The sequence below is a fragment of the Perca fluviatilis genome, chromosome 22 (assembly GCF_010015445.1).
Source record: "Perca fluviatilis chromosome 22, GENO_Pfluv_1.0, whole genome shotgun sequence".
In the NCBI taxonomy this organism is placed as follows: domain Eukaryota; kingdom Metazoa; phylum Chordata; class Actinopteri; order Perciformes; family Percidae; genus Perca; species Perca fluviatilis.
This window is the reverse complement of record NC_053133.1, coordinates 25,835,645-25,860,360: the sequence shown is the minus strand read 5'-3', so window position 1 is coordinate 25,860,360 and position 24,716 is coordinate 25,835,645. Positions and strand designations below refer to the sequence as shown.

At 41.8% G+C, this 24,716-nt stretch overlaps 1 protein-coding gene across 2 annotated transcripts in view; it reads right to left on the bottom strand.

Annotated features, from left to right (window-relative positions):
* pld1b (phospholipase D1b) overlaps positions 1-16,829 on the bottom strand; it is a 90,860-nt gene extending 74,031 nt beyond the window's left edge. For both annotated transcript variants that reach the window (XM_039790583.1, XM_039790585.1), the window contains exon 1: positions 16,734-16,829. The gene's annotated coding sequence lies outside the window, so the exon portion shown is untranslated. The remainder of the gene's footprint in view (positions 1-16,733) is intronic.
* Between the last annotated feature and the right edge of the window lie 7,887 nt (positions 16,830-24,716).

Sequence of the window (24,716 nt, the reverse complement as noted above, 5' to 3'; positions counted from 1 at the left end):
GAACTTCTTACACAAGCTAGCTTTAACTAAAAATATAATTATCGTCTTTCTGCCGTTTGAGGTCAGTGATTTTTGTTGTGTTTTTTTTTTTTATCATTTTTATTTTTGAACAGATAACGAAGAAATATTTCTGAGAATTTCTCAAACACGGGTGTGACATAGATTTTTGTGACAGATTTTATGATAAAATCTAAGGGAAAACAGTTGGAACTGTTTAGGATTTTGCAAAGTTTGCCTTGATTAAACTAAGCCTTATAGCGATGGCTATATTGTAGGTAAAGAGAAGTACTTCCACTCTGGTTATGGGTAACAAGAGTACAAAGTCACATGTTCCTGCGGGGCCCGTGGTGGATGAGATGGTAAAGAAATATGGTTCTGCCTGTTTTTAATTTTTTTTATCGTTTTTAACTGCTCTTTAAAGCTACATTGTGTAAGAATTACTCCCATCTAGCGTTGAGATCGTATATCGCCATCAACTCTCTCTCTCGCCACGCGGTACTGCAGCTACGGTAGCCTTCACGCTTCAAAAAGCGAAGGTGTGCTAAAGGCCGTCTATCAGCCGTGGTTGTTGGAGTTCATACATTCTCTTAATACATCCATGAGTTCATGTTGGAGAAGAAAAGAGAGAGAAAGAAAGAAAAGGAGACTGCAGCGGTCCAGAGGATAATTACCAATTGGGATTTGGTGTGTTCCTCCAAAGCAGCTCCAATGTTCGCTCTTTTTCCAGTCTCTTTCTCTTTTCAATATCCGTTTTCTTTTTCTGGGCGAAGAAGAAGAAGAAGAAGACTCCTGTTCCTGAAATTTGGATTTTGAATACGTGTGGTCCGGGGCCGGGAAGCGACGATATCCATTAGCAGCATTAGCAGCAGCTGTGAGTCGAAAAACGCGAAAGCCGGAGCAGTATGTCCTGTATGTCCCTTACCGGCTAACGTATTTCAAGATTGAGCATCATTATGAAGCGTCTACCCCCAGTTCATGCAAGCGCAAATGTAAAATTTCAATAGGAATACTTGGAATTGATGGTGGTGGTCAATATTCATGAAAAAGGACAAGTTTGTAAAAGGCAACGCAGATTTTGAGAGAACAACTAAAAACGTTACACACTGGGGCTTTAATGTTTTCATTTTTTTTAACTGCTCTTTAATGTTTTATGTAAAGCACTGTGATTTGCCCTGTTGCTGAAATGTGCCATACAAATGAAGCTGCCTTGTTTCGAGTTCTGCAGGGGATTAATCTTCAAACACGTGCAGCAACAACACACCGGTTGCTTTAGTGAAAAGCACAGCAGCAGACTAATGACATTGTCAACAGCTGGAGACTGCTCCCTGGTTGTTCAAACTGGCTGTTTGCTCATGGTTGAGTGCTAAACATCCGTCTGACTGGGAAGTATGCAAACAGACACTTAATCCTGTTATTACATTTAACGATCGGATACTGGAAATACTTTCATGGGAATTTATTTCGTCTAAAAAAAAAAAAAAGTCAAATTAACTGTGGCTGATGTGACCGCAGGCTCTTCTTGGGAGATAAGTGAGAGATGCTTTAATGAAGGTTTATTGAAGGTTCTCCAGCGAGTTACTGAGCGTTAATTCAGCTCGACGCGCTGCTGCAGGGGAGATCAAACCTGCGACCTTTTGGTTTCACGGTAATCTCTTTAACCCCTGAGCCACAGTCACTTTGGGTCTGTGTCACACTGTGAGATTTAAGATTGTTCTCCTCTTTCTTTACATTTCAGCAGCATTTTAGTCCAGTTATGGAAAAATACTGAACAAAAATATAAACGCAACACTTTTGCTTTTGGGTTTTACGTAGGGTTAGGGTTAGGGTTCATCCATGAAGAGAACACCTCTCCAAAGTGCCACATGCCATCGAATGTGAGCATTTGCCCACTCAAGTCAGTTACAACGACGAACTGCAGTCAGGTCGAGAGAGAGAGAGAGAGAGAGAGAGAGAGAGAGAGAGAGAGAGAGAGAGAGAGAGAGAGAGAAAGAGAGAGGAGCGAGCGAGAGAGAGAGATAGAGAGAGATGAACCCTAACACCAGATACTGACTGGTTTTCGGACCCCACCTCGATACAGTAAAACTGCACATTTTAGAGTGGCCTTGTATTGTGTCCAGCCTAAGTCACACCTGTGCAATAAACCTGCTGTCTAATCAGCATCTTGATATGCCACACCTGTGAGGTGGACGGATTATCTCGGCAAAGGAGAAGTGCTCACTGACACCGATTTAGACAGATGTGTGAACAATATTTGAGAGAAATAAACCGTTTGTGTACATAGAAAAAGTCTTAGATCTTTGAGGTCAGCTCATGAAAAGTTGTTGCATTTATAATTTTGTTCAGTGTATGAAATAATATCTTGCATCGCAATTTGGTGAGTGAATACATTTAAAGGGTAACTTGGTGTTTTTTTTTTTTTCAATCTGGACCCTTCAAAAAACAAGCTGCAATGCAGGGTTATTGGCAGTGTTGTAATGTAACAGAGTACTTTTATAGATTCCTACAGAGATAGACCTTTTCGTGAAAAGGTTTTACCCCTTCTCCCGACGAGTTAAAACATTTATCGGATTTGTCATTTGGGATGGTTGTGGGATAGCCTGGATGCCAGCCGAACTTAGCCCCGCCCACAACATTTGAGGTCAGGGTAGTTCGGTCTGGACTTGATCCGTTGTGGAGCAACTATGCTCCAACCAGAGCAGTTCAGACCAATCAAATTGTCAGGGCGGGCTTTATACGATGATGGACAGATGATCAACAGTAACGTAATCAACCACGTCACCAAAGAGCGCTTGATTGCGAGGTGTCGCTCCAGACCAGGGGCGTCAGACTGGGGGGGAAAAAGGGAACTGAGTACCCAGGGCCCTCATGTGAGGAGGGCCCAAAAAGATGCTAGAATGAATAGCTATGGATGCGGGGAGGGGCCCATAGAAAATGCCTTTCTACAGGGCCCAGAATTTTGTGCTACGCTCCTGCTCCAGAAAAACCTTTGCCTATCAGTTTAAGTCTACTTACATGTTTGCCTGTACTGATTTCTTCTCTTGTGCCTCCAGCTGCCATTGGAACCTGACTCCTGCTACCGCTCCACTCCTGCCATACACAAATCAAAACCACCACCACTGGACCCCTAGCCTCGTGAGACCGTCCTGATCTGGCGAGCTCCAGTTTTCCACTCGCAGATCAGTCTGGCATCTTGAAATAGAGAAAATTTGGAGCCGTTCGCCAAACGACCGACCAATCAGCGTTGGTTTTGAGGCGGGTTTAGGTGGTGATAGATATGGTTCATCCAATCAGCTAACCAGTATTTTCAGCGGTAGCCCTAATTCTGTTAGCCGCTCGCTAATGCTGTTTTCTCTTGGATCCTTCTTTTGGAATATGGAGCGGAAACCTGAAATGGTGCCTTTTATTCGTAAATTCTCAAACGGCAAATATCCTTTACCAACATGTTGCTTGCTTGCTGAGCTAACGAGCTATGCTTTGCCTGCAGCAGCAGGGGCTTGTGGTTGTATTTTCATACGCTTCGTTGATCTGATTGGTTGATTTGGTTGATTTGGCCCATCTATCACCAACATAGGTGGTGATAGACAGATGGTTTATCCAATCAGCTAACCAGGATTTTCGCCCCTTCCCAAAAGTTCTCCAACGCCAAGTTCCCAGATGGATATGCCGAGCAAATGCGAAGCGATCCATCTGGTGGAGACAGGTTACTGGACCCCACCGCTAGCCTGCCTACTGTCTCTCTCTGACGGACCCTCTCCTTCCTGGAATTCTCCTGACCTGTTCTCCACCCTGGAAACCTGGACTAGACACTTGAGTACTTTGAATAATATTTATATTCGCACTCCTGGCTCTGCGTCTGCCTGCATTTGCGTTCTGTTATCATTCAAAACGTAACATTCTAGGGATGGGCATTGGAAAAATGCTGTGATGCTGTACACTGGAGATTTGTTGCACAAATGTCTATCTCGTAGCATCTGTACCTATTCAAATGAACATGAAATGAAGAAACAACAAAAACGTCCACATTCATTTGGCCATGTTCTGGAGTGGGGCTGGGTATTGTCGATTTCCCCAATACCAGTTTTGCTTGGATATAAAAAGAGATTATCAGAGAACTTCTGCTGTAAATTGTACAAGCAATAAGCAACTTCACATATTTTTTAATGCAGGTTAAGGTTTTATAATGCACCAGGTTCATTTCATTTACACAACACTGATGATGATACTAGGTAGGTAGCCACTATGTTAGATGTACAGATGTATTTAATCTTACGGATTCACTGTGCCTTCCACGTGTATCTTTAACATTAAAACATGATGTATAAATAAATGTATGAATATCCATCCATCCACCCAGTTTAATGCAACTCAGTTTTATTTAATATATGTAGTAGGGAGGTCGCAGCTCCGTCTCTCTTTCAGCTAATGGGTCCTTGGCCTAAAAAAAGTTGAAAACTTTCATTTCACAACCTTGTAGCTCGTGGTCAGTCTGCCTCGGATGGTTTAGACATTATGGCTGATAAATCCTTATGGAGAAAATTAAATGGGAACCACACTCTTGAGCTCTATTGGGTAGTAGGTGACGTGAACTCAACGTTTTTCAATAAGCAGAGAAAGGAGAGTTTATGTAATCCCGCCTGGCGTGCCAGTTCCTGTAGCAACACGATAAAGCCCATGATGTCACAATCACACATTCCAGTGTTACACGTAGCTGCAAAGTTCAGGTGTCCACATCTTTCTGGTCAGGTATTATACATAACTAGGTGCCTTCCTACTAGGCATAGTATCGCGATATTTTCCGTGGCAATACTGAATCGATAACACAGACGCCAAGTATCGATCTATTTTTATATAATATATTTTATAGCACAAAAAGTAAGGAAATTTGTGTTTGGTAGATTATTTCTCTGTGGTAACAATGCTTTTTGGAAATAAATCTTCTACCCTTGAAAAGCCTGTTTAGTTCCCTTTGAACATGCATTTGTGGGATGAGCAGCAGCGCTGAATCCGTGGGTTGCGCCCATGAAAAATTTGCCAAATCTTCTCTGCCAATGCCAAACAGGTTATTTTGCTGTTGGTATTGACACTTGTTTTGAGCTTCTGGTACCCCCAGGTGCTGCCAATCAGGTGCCTGACTACGCAAGTTGGATCATAGGGTCAAAGTGTAGAGAAGACGTGGAGAATGCTATGCTGATTGCTGCACCGATAGAGTAACACATTTTTCACTGGAAAAACAAGGCTTGTCATCATTGGAAGCAATCGTAATGCAGAGAGATATAGAGATGAGATTTTGCAACCAGTGGAAATCCCATATCTCCACAGTCTGGGACCGAACTCTGTCCTCCAAGATGACAACGCTCGCCCCCACAGGGCGGGGTTTATCAGAGACTACCTCCAGAACGTGGGAGTGGAGAGGAGGGAATGGCCTGCCAGCAGTCCTGACCTCCACCCCATTGAACACTTGTGGGATCAGCTTGGGCGTGCTGTTCGTGCCAGAGTGACCAACACAACCACGTTGGCTGACTTGCGACAAATGCTGGTTGAAGAATGGGATGCCATCCCACAGCAGTGTGTGACCAGGCTGGTGACCAGCATGAGGAGGAGGTGCCAGGCTGTTGTGGCTGTGTATGGTTCTTCCACATGCTACTGAGGCTCCTGTTTGTGAAATGAATACATTGTTAAATTGCCAATATGTCTTGTTTCTTCAAACTTCAATCATCCAATCCACCAAACACCAAACGAGTCAATGGCAGAATAATTAGTTTGGCATTCGCAGAGAAGATTTGGCAAATTTTTCATGGGCGCAACCCACATACTCAGCACTGCTGCTCATCCCACAAATGCATGTTCCTTACAAATGGGGCACCATTTGAAAGGGAACTAAACAGGCTTTCCAACGGTATAAGATTTATTGCCAAAAAGCATTGTTACCACATTAGAAATAATCTACCAAACACAAATGTCCTTACTTTTTGTGCTAAGTTTACGTGTGTTGGTCAGTTTGTCTGCTTGACAATCCCATTTTGCAGCAATAAAATTGAAGTGATGAAGAAATAGAAAAATTCATCTTTTTAGATGAAACAAATGTTGACAAAGTTTCCTTTTGGGGACATCATTTGAAATAGGAAAAAAGGTAATAAATTGCAATATATCATTGCAATATGTTCAAAATCGCAATCAGGACATAAGTATCGTGATGCAATCGTATCGTGAGGCCTCTGGTGCTCTACTCAGGACCAAGCACCGGACCTGGCGAAAGACCCTTCCCACCCAATCACCCCCCTCCCTGACAAACTTCTGTTAATTCCAGCTTGTTAAATCTGAATATTAATGAGTAGAGCTGCAAATATTAATCATTCAGTTGTCAACTATTAAATTAATCGGCAACTATTTTGATAATCGATTAACTGGTTTGAGTAAAAAAAAAATCTCTGATGTCAGCTTAGTTAAATGTGAATATTGTTCTAGTGTCTTCTCTCCTCTGTGACAGTAAGCTGAATATCTTTGAGTTGTGGACAAAACAAGACATTTGAGGACGTCATCTTGGGCTTTTTGGGAAACACTGATCCACGTTTATCACCATTTTATGAAATTTTAGAGACCGAACGACTAATCCATTAATCCAGAAAATGATCCACAGATGAATTAACAATGAAAATAATCATTCGAAGCAGCCCGAGAAAATAGGGTCCAGACCAAAATTACCCTTTTAACGTTGTGTGTTTATTGTTGTTTTCTATGATCTTTTTAACGTATGTAAAGAGTCTTTGAGTACGATGAAAATATATGCAGGTGTGTGGTTCCTGTTGGGTCTTTCAGTCCTTATTGCTGTGTTTCAGTACTGTCAATACTGATTAAGGGCTGGACCTACCGCGCCCTCTGCCCCTTGAGCTTTTCCCTATCTATCTCTGTGTGTGTGTGTGTGTGTGTGTGTGTGTGTGTGTGTGTGTGTGTGTGTGTGTGTGTGTGTGTGTGTGTGTGTGTGTGTGTGTGTGTTGGGTACAAGTGCACACAAACACACCCACAAAGTCAATTAAGCACTCCCTCGCTAGGACTGTTTGCTAGATGAGCCATTTCATAAATAATCCAACACCAATGCACCAACCAGTCCTCCGAGCCAGTGGTTCCCAACCTCTGTGGTCTGAGGTCCTGCCACAGCTATGTCAGATGAACTCATGTTAAACATTAATCGATGCCAAATGTATAACGCTATTCATTATATAAAAAGGTTGCTATTGTTAATTTTTCATACAATTAATCTGTGAATGTTATGCTTGGTTTAGTCTATGTCTACCACGTTCCACTTTCGGGATTGCTCCGGTGCCCGCCAGAAATTCCACCGGATTTCACTCTGTTCGCCCGGATGTCCGTCACCTTCCTCTTTCTTTGTGTTGGCGTTCTAACCTCCGGCTGATTTGTGAGGACTGTGGTTAACTGCTCCTCAGATCTCTGCAGAGTAAATCCAGACAGCTAGCTAGACTATCTGTCCAATCGGAGTTTTCTGTCGCACGACTAAAAACTACTTTTGAACTAGAGCCCGACCGATAAAGTATTTTTAAGGCAGATACCGATACAAATATTTGGCGATTAAAAAATCTGAGAGAGAGAGAGAGAGAGAGAGAGAGAGAGAGAGAGAGAGAGAGAGAGAGATATATATATATATATATATAAAAAAAAGAAAATCCAGAAATGCGTAACAAAACATAAACAGATTTCCCTAACATTAGTTATTTGTAGTTATTTATGAGTCCTCACTAAAATAATATGATAATGCAGTTAAAAAAATAATAACAGGTTTGTAAATTCAGAGTTGGACAATATCTCACTCTGGATTTCCACTGGATGCGTAACGGCTGCGGACCGGCTCCGCTGCGTGCTCCGTCGTCCGTCAACACCCACCAGGTCCGGATTTGTTGCGGCACGGCTGCGGCCATTAGGGGTGGGCGATACGGTGAATTTTGTGCAGACTTGGAGAGACGCTGTGCTCGCATGAACTCTGAGAGAAACTAGAACAAAAGTATCGATCTCATCACAACAGTATCGATCCGATACCAATACTCATCTTGGTATCGATACTATCGATATTTAGATCGATACGCCCAGCCCTAGCGGCCATGACTGACAGCTGTAGTCACGAGGACCCCAACGAGATCTCGCGAATTAACGTAGAATAGAACCACAAAACCAACAGCAGTTAGTTTCCATCCAGAGGAGTAGAGGGGCAACAGCTCTGTGCTGTGTTTTCAAGGTGTGGTGCAGGGAAATATGATCCGCCGTGAAAATTAACCGGATGTTTATTTTGTTTCTGTGCTCGACTTCCTGTCCCGCACTATCTGCCGTGTGCTGAGGCAAAAATAGAAGCTCAGCGTATCTGCTTTTGCCTGGAAGGCACTGTTGGGAGGCACTTGGAGGACTTGTCCAAAGTTAATAGATTTTTGGTCAACGGTTTACAAAACTTTAAATGAAGCATTTGACACGAATGTGAGGCCGAATGCAGAAATGGCCATTTTTTGTGTATTAGTGAGTGAGGTCTTAATGACCACTAATAAGAGAAATGCTTTTGCCTCCCTGTTGGCTCGTAGAAGGATAGTATTGGAGTGGAAATCTCCTAAACCACCGTATGCGTCAGTCTGGTTTAACGACCTGATGCTATTCCTGAAATTAGAAAAAATTAAGTATTTCTCTAGAGGATCGACTGACAGATTCCATAAGATATGGGATCCGTTGTTGTTGTACTTTGAGAGGCTTAACACCCTCCCCCCAGATAATATAAGGCCCTATACTAACAGCTCTGCCAATACACACAGTTGCGTTGTCTGATGCCTGATGTGACCCTCTGTCAACCTCATGGGTGTTGTGGGTGGGAAGAAAACAGAAATCAAGACACTGTAACCAAATGATTAGATCTGTATTGTTTTAACTTTCTTGGATAAAAACATGGTTTAAAAAAAAATTATAATAATAGGTTTGTTTTATTGTCACAACAGAACAGAGGAACATCAAAATATATTAAAGTTCTGATAAATTAAATGTATAAAAATACAAACTTAAGATATGAAACATAAAGTCCTTTGACCAAAAACACAATAACAACAACAATAAAATCAAAGAGTTTTGCCAACAGGGACGCTGTAGAGCGCCCTCTGATGGACAAACACTCAGAACATGGTTGAAGGGTGTTTCGTCCGTTTTTATTAAAAAAATTTTTTATATTAAATTATCAGAATCATTTGTCATTATAAATTATATATATATATATATATATATATATATATATATATATATATATATATATATATATATATATATATATATATCTCTCTCTCTCTATCGGTCGGGCTCTATTTTGAACGTACACATCCCACCAAAACAAGTTCCTTCCCGACGCTACTTTGCAGAGGCACCATGGCTCCGTTGGTGCTTAGCGCCGCCCAAGACGATTGTGATTGGTTTATAGAAATGCCAATAAACCAGAGCACGTTTTTTTCACATCCCAGAATGCTGTGTGGACTAGACTGACTCTCCTCCGCAGCGCTGTGGAGGAAGGTCTGGCAAAGCGAGACTACGGTTGATCAGCAGTCATACTACTACTAGTCGGAGTGAAGCTGAATGTTTCGTCCGTATATCCATTACTTTGAGTTAATCATTTGAACTGTTTAGTCATTACTTTTAGCTTTTTATCTCTTATTTTCATTCATTACTTTTGGCTACATGTTTACACTTATTTTCACTCTTACATAACTGCAACATGTAGAGTTGAGTTATTGCAGTTGACGTAATGTTAATATGTGGATACATTCTTTTAATCAAACCATCATTTCTGTGTTTTCAAACTAGTTGAGCTACTCTACGATCAGTCCAAGCACCCCTTGGCAACTGCAGAAGTCACATGTGGGGTATGCATACCCCTGGTTGGTTATAACCGCTCCAAACCACACCACGGTATCAGTCGTCGTTTGTTGCGACCCTCTAATACGACCCACAGGAGCGTTTCAATAATTAGCGCCCCTAGCAGTGGCGCAAATACAACTTTATATCTCAACCAGAGAACTTCGGCTGTGGTTTTGAATGTGTCTTTAACGTTTTGAATCTGTGGCAGTATGGTTATGTTTAGGCATCAAAACTACTTAGTTATGTTTAGAAAAAGATGGTGGCTTGGGTTCAGACGTTACTTCACCCCGGTCTCCTGGGTGAAAGTGCTGTGTTTACTAAGTTATCAGCCACGCCAACCTGCCTCCTTACACGGAAAGTTGGGGCCTCTTATACTTTGTCACCTTAATTCATAATATAGGCCGTAATAGCTGCTTGTACAAAGGACTTCTAATTTACGGGGACATAAATATTATGGATGCAGTTAAATACTGTACATATACAAAATCATGGGCCATTGGCATACAGCAGGTCTTCATAATGTTAAGCATACCCCCCTGTTCTTGTGGGTATAAGTAACGTAAGCGTCTTCGCCATATATGGCGGCTGCCTATGATAGCAGACAGAGCACAGTACTTTGCTAGCCGATTAGCCCTCTTTTTGGGCATCCCAAACAGACGAAGCCCTTTTACAACCAGTCTGTGTGTGTGTGCGTGTGTGTGTGTGTGTGTGTGTGTGTGTGTGTGTGTGTGTGTGTGTGTGTGTGTGTGTGTGTGTGTGTGTGTGTGTGTGTGTGTGTGTGTGTGTGTGTGTGTGTGTGTGTGTCCTAAGCTTCCAAATATGAAAAAAAAATGAGATGGTGTTTAGGAGTGGTTGGTATTTAATGAACTTGGTCAAAAAAGCTTCCTCCATGTTAGGATCAAAAGGTGCATGCAGCCTCTAAAACGAACACCTCGCTGGACCCCTCATTGATCACAACAACATCTGGTGTATTAGCACGCAGGTGTGAGAAGTTATCGGAGTTACTACCATCGCAATGCTGAAACATTGACGGTTTTCCACAAGACTTTTTGTACATTCTTACGGTGGTCAAGAAATGGTTTCATATTCACTATTCTGTCATGACGTGCTATGTACAGTACGTTCCCTTGTAAGAATGTCAGCCATTCAGGATGTGAGGTAACGTTTCAGTGATCTGTTCTGCAATGTGATGCAAATTATTTCCCACAAACAGTGAGGGGCCTGAGTTGTAGGAAACCAGATAGAAAGGTTGAGTCTGGTAGGAAGAACTTGTAGTCTGGTTTTTACTGTGAATATGGCAATGATTAATTAATTAATTAATTAATTAAGAAATGAGTGAGAAAGAGAGGGATCAGCAGTGGGAAGACATGCACGTTTCCCCACAGGTTTCAGTCCAGCCCAGTGTTGTTGTTGTAGCAGTAAGTCCATAAGAGTTCGCCGGGCGCCTGCTAGTTTTAGCGGGTATCTATGACCCCCGTATGTACTGTAGCTGTTGCCCTGTCGTAAGTCAGAGGGTCAGTAGTAATATCCTCTAACCCTGACCGCACCCACTCCAGATCGGACACAAAGATAGTTCAGGTCTGACCAGACACCAAAACCCGCAGAATGGGCGTCAAGTTTCCCGCTGGGCTTTCTTTTGAAACCAAGGAAGTGGGGCTGTGACTCCCTGGCCAACGGGACCCCGCGTCTCCTTAGGTCCAGGAACAGCTCCCTAACATCTTTGTCATCTTTGTCATCATTATTCAGCATGTTCAGAAGGTGGGAAATCCGCATGCTGGTATAAATCCAGATCACATTTGGTAACCCCATTGGGGGGTGAAAAATAATGTCTCGGGTGCTATGTGTGTTAAGTCAACAACAACAAGTTAAAACACACACACACACGGCAAGCCCATTAGTCTCTATGGGAGTATGCAGGTGAGTCAACTTTACGTTACATTTAATTCATGCCAAAAAAAATAACACAGACTGGAAGAACAGGTTCTTCGAAAACACACACACACACACACACACACACACACACACACACACACACACACACACACACACACACACACACACACACACACTTATCCGACAAGTGTTGCAGGAGCAGCGGTGTTGCAACACAACCAGCGGTGGAAGAAGTATTGAGCTCTTTCTACTGCAGTAAAAGTACCAATACCATCCTGTGAAAGTACTCCACTACGGGTGAAAGTCCTACATTCCTTTATTTTGCGAGGCAGGAAGTCGAAAGGGAGCAAAGCACCATTCCTGAGCTACCAATGTGAGGAGGCTTCCGCTTTTGTGTACACCACCAATGACCTGCTGTCTGGAAAACTGCCTAAAAACACAGGTTGGGAACAGAAAGCAACCGCCAGAGCCCCCATCACGGCGATGTTTCAACACTAGATAAAGTAGATCTTTAACTAATGCTAGAGCCAGTCCATTCACAATCCATAACTACAACGTCAAGCCTTCAAACTTTACAGTATTTGACTAGACATTTTGCTGCCGTGCTTGTTGATCAGGCATGTGTGGAGTCTGATCTGCTGTGCTCCTGCTGAGAGTTATAGGAGTGTGGAACAATAGCATTAAAAGGCTGACATGTTAGAAAGACCCCCGTTGATTCAGTGGCTTCCCAGTGGACCAGCCGTAACCTCCATCTCTGTCTTTAATGACTCAACTGGCTGCATCATGTGACTGACAGAGAGCTCCTGTCCACGCTGGTTTGGGCTGGCACCTCAACGTTTCTAATCTTTCCCATTAAAAAAAAAAAGGGCCAAAAAGAACCAGCATGCAAAGCTGACAGCGATCTGAAAGGATTTTCTTTTGATGAAATGTAATTTTCCCTGATGTCCCTTCTCTCACCTCATCACCACATCACCCACACCTCGTTACTCCTCTTTTCCACACACTGTCAGACCCTTGGAATGTCTCTCTCTCATTTTTAGGGTTTAATGCCTGCGGTTTAACCACGAGCTGAAGACGTCAGGGTGCGGTGGAGGTGAAACAAACGCAACCTCCTCTTACATCATGATACACAATTATGAAATTTAACATTCATCTTAAAAGGGAAATGTCAGGTTTGTTTCGACCTGGACCCTATCTTCCCATGTTTCTGTGTCTGAGTGACTGATGGGAACCGCGGTTTTTAAGTCCAGTCGAAACAAGCTACAGTGTAAACTCAGATTATTATTATTATTCCAAGTGTCTGACAACATTATGGAAAGGATCCCTACATAGATAGACCATTTTGTTAAAGAGCAAGATCCTTTTTGTTTAGCATGAAACAGCCCCGATTTCACCATCACCAAACTCCATGTAAATAATCAGTAATTTTATCATCATAAAACACACTTCATTCAAAGTGGACAGAAACTAAATAAAATTATCAAAAGCCGTCTTGGTTCGTCTTTCCACTGTTCCAACAATCACCACTCTGGTTTGGTTGAAATAAACCCTTAATTCACCCATTTACATGTGGAGATATGCTGGCTCTATACACGCTAAAAGTCCTGATTATTTACATGGAGTCTGGTGGAAATATGCTGGCTCTATACACGCTAAAAGTCCTGATTATTTACATGGAGTCTGGTGGAAATATGCTGGCTCTATACACGCTAAAAGTCCTGATTATTTACATGGAGTCTGGTAGAGATATGCTGGTTCTATACACGCTAAAAGTCCTGATTATTTACATGGAGTCTGGTGGAAATATGCTGGCTCTATACACGCTAAAAGTCCTGATTATTTACATGGAGTCTGGTGGAGATATGCTGGTTCTATACACGCTAAAAGTCCTGATTATTTACATGGAGTCTGGTGGAAATATGCTGGCTCTATACATGATTATTTACATGGAGTCTGGTGGAAATATGCTGGCTCTATACACGCTAAAAGTCCTGATTATTTACATGGAGTCTGGTGGAAATATGCTGGCTCTATACACGCTAAAAGTCCTGATTATTTACATGGAGTCTGGTGGAAATATGCTGGCTCTATACACGCTAAAAGTCCTGATTATTTACATGGAGTCTGGTGGAAATATGCTGGCTCTATACACGCTAAAAATCCTGATTATTTACATGGAGTCTGGTGGGTTAGGGGATCGGGATTTCGCCATTTCATTTTAAACAAAAAGGATCTTACTCTTTAACAAAACAAAACTGAGTCTGTCAGTGGCAAAAACAGCACTTTTAGTCGATGTAAGCTGAAGGGGAACATTTGCCCTAATGGATTACATCACATCCTGGTTCACGGCTGCCAGTTACAGCATTCTTACTTAAAACTTGCAAAAGATTTCAAAGATTTTTGTTCAAATTAGTCCCCAATGCATGGGAAAATAGAGTCCAGGTTGAAATATATTGACTAAACTGACCATGAGACCAGATGTGTCAGGATGTGGGTAACTTGTAGCATCAGCTAAAGAGAAGTCAAAACCAAGACACAGAAACCCTTGATGACATATTGCAGCGTGGCATCTCCAAAGTTGAATAACTGAAACATATCCTGATCCTATATCTGAAAATGCTCATTTTGTAACCACTGCGCTAGTGTCCAATTCTTAAAAAGGTCCCATGGCATGAAAATGTTACTTTGTGAGGTTTTTTAACATTAATATGAGTTCCCCCAGCCTGCCTATGGTCCCCCAGTGGCTAGAAATGGTGATAGGTGTAAACCGAGCCCTGGGTATCCTGCTCTGCCTTTGAGAAAATGAAAGCTCAGATGGACCAATCAGGAATCTTCTCCTTATGAGGTCATAAGGAGCAAGGTTACCTCCCCTTTCTCTGCTTTGCCCGTCCAGAGAATTTGGCCCACCCATGAGAGAGAGAGAGACATCATGGCTTTCAAATGAGCAAAGTGGTAGTTGGTCAAGGCCACACCCCCACCCTCCACCTTGCCCCCCCCCCTCTCCTCCTCAATAGCTACAGACACAGAAATGGTACATCCTAAGGAAAGCTCATTGTGGGACTGGCTCTAGTGGCTGTAATTCTGCACCAAGGCTGAATTTCGGAAAGGTCACTAAGGTCACTAAGGTCACTAAGGTCTATATAAAAGAGACTTCAGATACAGTATTAGGGGACCACTAAGGTCTATATAAAAGAGACTTCAGATACAGTATTAGGGGACCACTAAGGCCTATATAAAAGAGACTTCAGATACAGTATTAGGGGACCACTAAGGTCTATATAAAAGAGACTTCAGATACAGTATTAGGGGACCACTAAGGCCTATATAAAGAGACTTCAGATACAGTATTAGGGGACCACTAAGGTCTATATAAAAGAGACTTCAGATACAGTATTAGGGGACCACTAAGGTCTATATAAAAGAGACTTCAGATACAGTATTAGGGGACCACTAAGGTCTATATAAAAGAGACTTCAGATACAGTATTAGGGGACCACTAAGGTCTATATAAAAGCATCCAAAGAGCACCATGTCACGGGACCTTTAAGTGTTGACTGAAAGGTGTATGATATACCGTATAAGCTCATTTACCAGTTTGTAGGTACACAAAGCTAAAGCTCATCCAAGATTATAATGTTCACCTTATCTCGCAACTTGTGTTAACCTAAGGTGTTTCTTATAATCCATCCGCGCCTTCTAATCAGTAAAATGTGGACTAAACATTATAAGCGCTTCTTTTTAATTACGTGCTACGAATGCCTGAAGGTTTTCACATCCCACAATGCACTGGTAGTCCTGTCAGTGATGACCCAAAAGCGGCGATGAGCCATTATTGTCAGACATCTCAACGCACTTCTGTGTGTAGAGTCTAGAGGTGCAAAGATGAATCGATCAGTAATAAATTAATCTGCAACTACTTTGATAAATCGATTAATCGGTTTGAGTCATTTTTCTTAAAAAAAAAAAAATTCTCCGATTCCAGCTTTGTTAAATGTGAATATTGTTCTAGTTTCTTCTCTCCTCTGTGACAGTAAACCGAATAACTTTGAGTTGTGGAACAAAACAAGACATTTGAGGACGTCATCTTGGGCTTTTTGGGGAAACACTGATCGATTTTTTCCCCATTTTATAGACCAAACAACTAAACGATTAATTGAGAAAATAATCAACAGATTCATCGCCAGTAAAAAAAGAATCGTTTGCTGCAGCCCTAACAGACATCTGCATGAGTTTATATATTTTAATACAGGCAGATTAGCACAGTATCAACACCACCGTGACCTTTGATTAGGCGGTGCTGCTGCTGCTGCTGCTGCTGCTGCTGGTTGAGGGGAATGTAGAAGCTGTGTGATGGACTGACTGATTTCGAGGAAGTAGCCTGAGTGATTTTAGTTTGCAATCTGTCGAGGAGTTAAAAAAAAAATAAGGAAGAAGCGAGCAGAGCGGGGGCAGTCCGCATCAGAGGTCTCAGTTCAGGTTAGACCCGTTCTGATCCTCCGGAAAGCTGCATCAGGGCCAGGGAGGCTTTGGCTCCGTGGATCATCGGATTCACCAAGTCCCCACGCAGTGGCTGTAACGCATGGCTGATATCTGGCCACTGCGGTCCCAGGATGCTGTGCCCGACCACCGCAGTGCACGGATGCCTTCACATGTCAAAAAAGGACACTCACAAAAAGACCAACAACAACACCGCCACCGCTGTCCGTCTCTGCTTGTCTGATTACGCGCTATAACTTTACGCGCAAAAGCAAATAATAACTAATTTTCGAATTTTTACGCACCTGCATGCGCTGCCACACAATCGAACTTCACCAAAACCAAACTCTGACATGGCTAAATCCCAGAACCCCCCCCCCCCCCAGAACACACACACACACACACACACACACACACACACACACACACACACACACAGTGATAAGTGTGTGGTGAAGAGGGGATTGTTTTCTTACCTCCTGATGTGAACTGAAGCTACAGCGGCGGCTGGTGTGAGTGTGAGGAGCAGCGGTGAGTGAGCCGCTGACTAAATCCAACAGTGGTGATCACAGCAACAGTGACTAACGACTGGACTTCCTGTTTCTTTTACTTTCAAAATAAAACTCAAGAATGTTGGACATTCGCTTCATGCACATTCTGTTCGCTGAAGACCATGGGCACATTTCTTCATGTGTTTTTGGGAGTTGTCCAACCTGTTGCACGGTTCTGGCAAAAATGTCGCCTCAGAACTGACGACATTCGTTCCCGGGACAATACCAGTTCTGCTACTGAATGACACTTATTCACTTCAGATTTCTAAATGTCAGAAAAGGATAGTCCTTGCTGGGCTTAGAGCTGCAAAGAAAATGGTGGCAGTGCGCTGTAAACCCAACCACACACTTTAACCATTAAGCAGTGGCTTCTGACCTTTCTTGACATTATATCACGTGTCAAACTCAAGGCCCGCGGGCCAAATCCATGGCAAATTCTGATCCGTCCCGCATATCAGTTTAGGTTAACAATACATTTTGGCCCACCTAGTTGTGTGCCAAACCAAAAACATGTGAAACTGTTTTTCAACTTGCAGTTATGCAACACTCAAAGCAGAATTTGGCAAATTTGCCGACTTTGAGACTCAGAAATTCCCCCAGAACCGCAGAGTTTGCATATTCAGGCTGTGAAAGAGCTTGTTGTGAGTCAGCGGTGTGGTAGCCTACTTAGAAAATGTAATCTTTGTTTTGCTTGATTTGCTAAATTCTAGGATGGCTTTGGAACTTTTTTGCTCACTTTTTCAGGGCATTATGTGGACCAAACTGTAAGGGAGAAGACTATGAGAAGACCATGCAATAATTGAGTCAAAGATATTTTACTTTTTCGATGAAATAAAAGCATGTCAATAAACTAGGTCTGGTCCTTGATGTGATTTTCTTTTTCCAGTGTGGCCCTTAGTGAAATTGAGTTTGACACCCCTGATTTATATGGAACTCTCAACAGCCCGCATCAATGGAGCTGGACAGGAGAATGTGGATATGTGGCTTTTAACGGCAGAGACATTAAAAGGCCGAGTGTGACTACAGTTGCCAGCCCACGGGGTCCTGGAGAGGGTGGGGTGATATTGTTTTGCCTGTATATATATATTCCAAATGTTTTTGTTTTGTTGGGGGGGGGGTTACATGTATGTTCTGTTACCTGTAACATGCTGCTGATTGTGTTTATGTTGTTTTTTGAATAATAAAAACCCCATTTGATCACCAAAAAAAAAAGAAGGTTGGAATTTCCCTATTTGTCTGACATTTTTCTCTATCTCTTCAAGCTCTATCCCAGGGACTTGTTTTGGTGGAAACACTTGGACCCTGCAAAAGAAAAACGCCACATACAATATTAAAATGAAGTTAACTGCTCACACAATACAGTAACGTGATCTATTTAAATTAGCTGGATACATGGTTAAACCTCATTAGCTCTTACCAGTGCATCACCGTGTGTACTCCGTTCAGGGCAATCCCACCAATCGTTCCCAAAACGTATTCATCAAATGAAGGTGTTTATTTTGAAGGGGTAAATCGCCTTACTTCCGGGTGCACTTGCTTTCTCTCTCTAACTTGCTGCAGCTGATTGCATCTGTGGCTTCCTCTGCTAAACCACGCCTGGAACTCCTAGTAGCTTCTCTACAGAAGAGACACATACTTCACCTCTATTGTGTTCAGAAATACATCATGCATATAAAAACTGAAAAATCACAGAAATACCACAGAGAGAGAAACGCTCACTGACAAACTGTTAAGTCCCTGCAGGAATAATAGAGGAACGGTACAATGATTTATGGTTACATTTTTCATATCTTAGCAGTGTGAGGGGTTCATACACACATCTTTCTTTCTTCTGCAGAGCTGACTCTGCTATCAGCTGAACCACATAATCTACATGTCAGGGGCTCTGTGTTTCTGTGGGAGAGAGGAGGACGTGTGAGACGGAGGAAGACAGTACATTGTTCCAGTGTTACTCCAGTTTTCTCTGTCTGACTTTACTCTGGTTGTACCCCTTGTAGTGCTTCTGTAAGCTTCCAGGGTACTGATCTGATCACTGACTTTATCATTACATTTTCAAATCTTGGCCTCTCCTCCAGTGATACATCCTGTGGTGTTGGCTATAGAAGGAAAACAGAACAGGAAAACTGATTGCTTTTGTTGCATATTGATAGGAAAGTTCTGGCAGATTCCTATGTGGTTTCCAAACTGAGGGCATGCAGAGCCAGTATTGCAAATGAAAGTGAAATGAATTCAAATTGAAAAAAAAAGACCTTTGTTAAGGGGAGACACTAAAGGCAAAAACATATATGTTTTCTTTTTAGCTTCTATAGCATGTCTTCTTTCAGACTAGTATGAAAAAACATCCATAATACACATTAAGGTGCTTATTTTTCTTCACTTTGTCTGTTTGCGCCTGTAGATTTCTTCTAAATGAACCAAAAGTTAGCATTTAGATAATGTCAAATTTGCATATTTGAACATAACAATTTTAGAAAACTTGTAACACAGAAAATAATCGTCTTAATGTCAGTAATCAACTGGAGAAGTTTCATCGTGATATCTGTTAAGGTTAGTTTAAATATTGAACCTTTCCACCTGCAGAGTCTCCCCCCAAACTCAACTACAGTATAACATCCAGTGGTCAATATTTTGCACATTCTTGAACAAAACTGTACAACTTCCCCACTTTAAAACCAGGTTTCTTTCATGTATATTCTTCATATTTTCTATTGTAAATGTTTAAAGTTTATATTATGCCTGTTTACTTTAGCACTGTGTTTATCGATATGCACCAAAACGCCAAGACACATTATTGTTTGTGGACACTTGGCAGTAGCATATAACTGATTCGGATCATTTATTGCCACATTGCATTACCATAGTTGCTGCAACGGAGCCATTGTTAACTGTGAGTCAAGTCAAAATGTCTGCCGTGAAAAGAAATATTGTGATTTAGAAACTAAATTAGCAGGCAACATGTTGCTGTAAAGGTCCCATGACATGAAAATGTGACTTTATGAGTTTTTTTTTAACATTAATATGCATCCCCCCAGCCTGCCTATGGTCCCCCAGTGGCTAGAAATGGTGATAGGTGTAAACTGAGTCCTGGGTATCCTGCTCTGGCTTTGAGAAAATGAAAGCTCAGATGGGCCAATCAGGAATCTTCTCCTTATGATGTCATAAGGAGCAAGGTTACCTCCCCTTTCTCTGCTTTGACCGCCCAGAGAATTTGGCCCACCCATGAGAGAGAAATCATGGCTTTCAAACGAGCAAAGTGGCAGTTGGTCAAGGCCTGACCCCCACGCTCCACCTTGATACAGTATTAGGGGACCACTAAGGTCTATATAAAAGAGACTTCAGATACAGTATTAGGGGACCACTAAGGCCTATATAAAAGAGACTTCAGATACAGTATTAGGGGACCACTAAGGTCTATATAAAAGAGACTTCAGATACAGTATTAGGGGACCACTAAGGTCTATATAAGAGAGACTTCAGATACAGTATTAGGGGACCACTAAGGTCTATATAAAAGAGACTTCAGATACAGTATTAGGGGACCACTAAGGTCTATATAAAAGAGACTTCAGATACAGTATTAGGGGACCATTAAGGTCTATATAAAAGAGACTTCAGATACAGTATTAGGGGACCACTAAGGTCTATATAAAAGAGACTGCAGATACAGTATTAGGGGACCACTAAGGTCTATATAAAAGAGACTTCAGATACAGTATTAGGGGACCACTAAGGTCTATATAAAAGAGACTGCAGATACAGTATTAGGGGACCACTAAGGTCTATATAAAAGAGACTGCAGATACAGTATTAGGGGACCACTAAGGTCTTTATAAAAGAGACTTCAGATACAGTATTAGGGGACCACTAAGGTCTATATAAAAGAGACTTCAGATACAGTATTAGGGGACTACTAAGGTCTATATAAAAGAGACTTCAGATACAGTATTAGGGGACTACTAAGGTCTATATAAAAGAGACTTCAGATACAGTATTAGGGGACCACTAAGGTCTATATAAAAGAGACTTCAGATACAGTATTAGGGGACCACTAAGGTCTATATAAAAGAGACTTCAGATACAGTATTAGGGGACCACTAACGTCTATATAAAAGAGACTTCAGATACAGTATTAGGGGACCACTAAGGTCTATATAAAAGAGACTTCAGATACAGTATTAGGGGACCACTAAGGTCTATATAAAAGAGACTTCAGATACAGTATTAGGGGACCACTAAGGTCTATATAAAAGAGACTTCAAATACAGCATTAGGGGACCACTAAGGTCGCCACGTCGAGGAGTAAACCTCTATATATGTGCGCCTGCTCTACCAAATGAGCTAACCCTGCCACAACTTTGTTCCAATTCAATTCACACACACACACACACACACACACACACACACACACACACACACACACACACACACACACACACAGGCACAGTTCTGCCCCTTAGAGCCACGTCAGCAGCCTCCTCGTCAATATAATCGCTGCCATTATCGCTGCAGAGAGGCAGTTAAAGCTCTCTGTTATCTCAAATTCAAACACTCCCTCTTCATCACTGTCTTCTCTCCCCCTCTCTCTCTCGTCTTACCGTAATAACCACCCGCACTCACACAGACCCTTCCGACCCCTTAGGGCGCCATAAACACACTGCGCAAACACCCACACATACAGTATTATGACGCTCGTATCCTCCCACACACACACACACACACACGCACACACACACACACACACACACACACACACACACACACACACACACACACTTCTTGTATTGAAATGTCAACAAGTACATTTACACTCAAGTACAATTAAGCACACATTTGATGTACTTAACTTGAGTTTTTCCATTTGTTGCTAATGTATACTTGTACTCCTCTACATCTCAGAGGTACTGCTCTTTCTAGTTTTATTTTTAATACATACTGTGTATATATATATTTATACTTATATTGTTTGTATTCTAATACTTGATTTTCTTAACCTTCTTATATTTAGAGAATGTGTGACGTGCACCTACAATACCAAAACAAATTCCTTGTATGTGTAAAAAACTGTACTTGGCAATAAAGCTTTTTCTGATTCAGATTCTTCTTAAATGTTGTACCTTTTACTCTCCACTACATTTGTCTGACACAGTTTTTCCTCCCCTTCCTGTCCGGTGGTAAACTGAAGGATGAAGTGCTGCTTTGTGTGTTCCTCTTTCTTAAGCTACATAAAGACTTTAAAAAAGCCTCGTGCATCTGGAACTTTCCTACACACGGTCTGGAATAAAACAACATCAAATTTGTAATAAAAAGTGACTCAAACTGATTATTCGTTTATCAAAATAGTTGCTGATATCCGTAGGAGAACTCTCAATTGTAAAGAAATGGGAGTGAGAGCTGAGCCCTAAAGGGAATGTAATTAATTGGGAGACAGTTTGGGACATTTCCCATCGTTCCAAGAACCCAAATCACCAGCAGATCCACTTCAACATATGTCGTAGGACATACTGGACTCCTCAGAAGAGATACGTCTCTAAAGTCATCCCTACTCCCTATTGCACGTTCTGCCAACCTGAACAAACTGGAACTTTCCTGCACGAGGTCTGGGAGTGTGAACAGGTGCATGAGTTCTGGAATAAAACAACATCAGTAATATCTGATGTGATAGGATGTCGACTTCCTACTGACCCGATTGTCTTGTTACTTAATGACGACTCTAAATTACACCTGCTTGGGAGACAGAAGATAGTTTGGCTAGCCGGCTCGACAGCAACCAAGAAAATGATAGCTCAACGCTGGCCCCCCCACTTGCTTTGTATAAAACAGTGGTTGGTGTATTTTCTGGACATAGTTAGACTTAGACTTTATTGAAATGATTTCCAGCAGCAGATTTCAGCAGCTTACAAAACACTTAAATATAGTAAATAAAGAGGTATAAAAAATATAGTATAGAAAATACAGTATAAGAATAACAATAACAATAAACTTTTAGCACAAAACGACAGTCGGCGACATTTAAGAACGGCTTGTTTATTGCTATATGCTAGCTAACGGTAGGTAGGCTAACGTTACCTGCTGCCGAGTGTATTATGTTAACTAGCGTCACGTGCAACGATGCTTCTGTTGCCGCTAACGTCCGTTTCGGAGCATCAGAGGGCAGAAAAATTAGTTTTTTTTTCAATTTTATGCGGTGAAATTGCGGGAACTTGCAAAAATTGTGGTTTGACGTCTGTCACTACCCAAAGTGAGTAGAGTGCAGATTTGAGTAGCGCATGCTCAGATTTAAACAGTTTACGGCATAACGTGTCATACCCGATGTTAGCTGAGTCAGACCGGCTCTGGTTGAGTGCAAATGTGAGTTGCGCATGCTCAGATTTAAACGGTTTACGGCATAACGTGTCTTACTGAAATTTGTGAAATCTGTAAAATAATAAACTTTTGTCTTTACATACAATAACAGAAGATGGAAATCATTTCTAAAACGTTTTAGCTATCTATGATTGTTTGGTTGCTAACGTTAGCTCAAAACGCCATTCAAGTGACAGCCACTGTTGTGTTTGATTGCTAACTTGTAGCTAGCAGTCATTTAAAAAACGTTTTAGCTCTCTATGATTGTTAGATTGTTAACGTTAGCTCAAAACGCCGTTAGCATCTAGTAGGCTACTTGATTGCTAACGTTAGCTCAAACCGCCGTTAGCATCTTGTAGGCTACTTGATTGCTAACGTTAGCTCAAACCGCCGTTAGCATCTTGTAGGTTACTCGTCACAAAGTGACGCATGCGCAACTCAAATCTGCACTCTACTCACTTTGGGTAGTGACAACGTCACTTCACGTTCCCATGGCAACAGGGGAAAATGGCTGCTCGTGTGAAGTAAACGCAACATTTTTCAACTTTCTGCTAAGATATATTATGTGACTTTTTTGCAACGAAAATGCGGGGGTTATGAAATCATGCAAGCCCCGCATATTTCGCACGGAAATCGGCAATTTATGCGGCTAAAAAGGCTGACCTCTCTTACACTTAGCTCGCTTGTTTGGCAGTATAGTTGCTTTTCTCTTTCCCTGATACCGACACAAAAATACACTCTTTCAAAGAGAAGCTGGAGTAACTAGTTTGTTGGGTAAAAGCAACACGATGATCAACAGAACTGGAGTTACGGGATTTCCACATGACACCTTCATAAATCCTTCCTTTAGATACTGTTTGTCTGTCTGGTATGTTTTCAGAGCTGTATATCATTTCAAACCATCTGCTTACAAAGTATTTCATTTTTTTAAGATTATTTTTGGGGCGTTTTTAGGCCTTCATTGACAGGACAGCTGAAGACATGAAAGGGGAGAGCGAGGGGGGAATGACATGCATCAGGTTTAATGCCAAGTAAGTATGCAAGTATGCGTATGCAAATATGCATGCATGCATGCAAGGAATCTGCCTTGGTGGTTGCTGCACACATAAACCAACAAACATGACATGAAAAAGACTTTCAATGCTTCAGAAATTGCCAATATTTTATGCACACTTGTGGTTGAAATAACATCCATTTTTCCCAGTGCAGGACAACAAGGCTTTGAACATGACACGGGTATCACCTGTCAGAGCTGCAGGATGTTGTTGTGTTACTGCTGCTGGGTTTGTGCATCAGAGGGAGAAGCTGTACTGACTGACTTCCTAAAACTCAAACAGCTCCCTGGACGGCTTTCTGCTCCTGATAACCACCACACGGAAGCTCCCCCTGCATATTAATCACACTCATTTGAAGAGAGTGAGGATCTTGAGCTCACAGTACCCCATAGTAACATAATAGACAATAAACCAAATAAACATATGTATAAATGACAGCACCATAAGTCCATCATATACACGTCTCTCTCCAGCACAAAGCTTCTTAGGAGTCCTCCAGAAAGTTCAGGAA